The sequence below is a fragment of the Anguilla anguilla genome, chromosome 6 (assembly GCF_013347855.1).
Source record: "Anguilla anguilla isolate fAngAng1 chromosome 6, fAngAng1.pri, whole genome shotgun sequence".
NCBI lineage: Eukaryota > Metazoa > Chordata > Actinopteri > Anguilliformes > Anguillidae > Anguilla > Anguilla anguilla.
Genome location: NC_049206.1, coordinates 7,525,792 through 7,527,165, shown reverse-complemented (window position 1 = coordinate 7,527,165; position 1,374 = coordinate 7,525,792).

Sequence of the window (1,374 nt, the reverse complement as noted above, 5' to 3'; positions counted from 1 at the left end):
CGCTCCCAGCTCCTCAGAACCCGGGTCGGCCGGATCCTCACGGCTCGGTGCGCGGCTCGGGGGGGTTGGGGGGGGGGCATAAGACACGGCTCCTGGGACACTACCGACGGCGAGAGACGGCGGGGGAATCTCGCCGTGCCGAAAACACCGCGCGGCTGACGTACTGCACGCATATTCAAACCCGCCGAATTGCACCCTGGGCCGCCGGACAGCCGCACTCAAATTGTTTGTTTTCTCGGTAGGCGTCGGGCCGCCTTAAAGAGAGGAAGACGTGTCAGGCAAGCCTGGTGGCAAGCCTTTAATGATCATCGTAGCGGCGCGGCCGTCCAACAAACATAGGGATGCCTTTGTCCCTGAGGTTTTCTGATCAACGTTAACCATGAAAGAAAACGTTCGTGATGACTTATACTGCACGCGTGCATGTTTCCGTTGCTTGACACATTGATGCTAAAGAGGTGTTTAGATGTATTAGCTGCCATGTATTGTTTATAGTGAGACTGGCTCTGTAGTGTACAGCAGATATAATATCCGTATATTGCATGCAGTATGTGCATGAAGTGCAGGTCTTTGCGCAATCCTTATTTCCATACATTCACCCCTGAAGTGCATTCCTAAAGTTATCTTAAGGTGATGTTATTATTATTTCTTTTAAGGGTAATCTACAGTTGAATTCCCTGGGGTTTAATTAAGCAAACATAATGATATTTTCAAAGCAATAGGAAAAGCCTTGAGAAATGTTTGCTGATTGTGTTTACACATGCCAGGCAAATTCATAATGCACATAAACATTTAAAAGGCATCCCACACAATCATCAAGAACTTCCTTAGGACAAGTTAGTAAGTTTTAATTCCACCCACCTTATGGCATATGCAACCTAATATTAATATATCCATACAAATATCACATTTTCTGTAGGAAATGTGATAAATGATAAATTTACAGTGATAAAAAGTGTCGGTACATTGCTTTAATATCTGCTTTAATATTTTAATATCTGCGATTTTGTGAAATGTGGAGAAATATGCATATGAAAAGTAGTAAAATGTTCTTTCTGAACGAAGCAATGTCATTAGGTTTCTCTCAGTCAAAGGTACTACTCACGATACGCTCATGAGATTAAGTGCCTATTAGGTGGTGCACAATAAAAATCCTTGGCATGTGGTAAATAGAATTAGCATAAAATTAACTGAATTTATTATTATGAATGTATTAATTTAGCACAAATGTCTCTGATTCTGACAGCCTATTCCCAAGCGCAATCTTATCGTGTATTCCAGCATCTCAGAGCCAGTGCTAATGGCAAAGCATCCCGTAGCAGAGGAACATAGCCATTATCCCAAATGAGGTCTGCTAATTTAACTGCCAAGACCAAT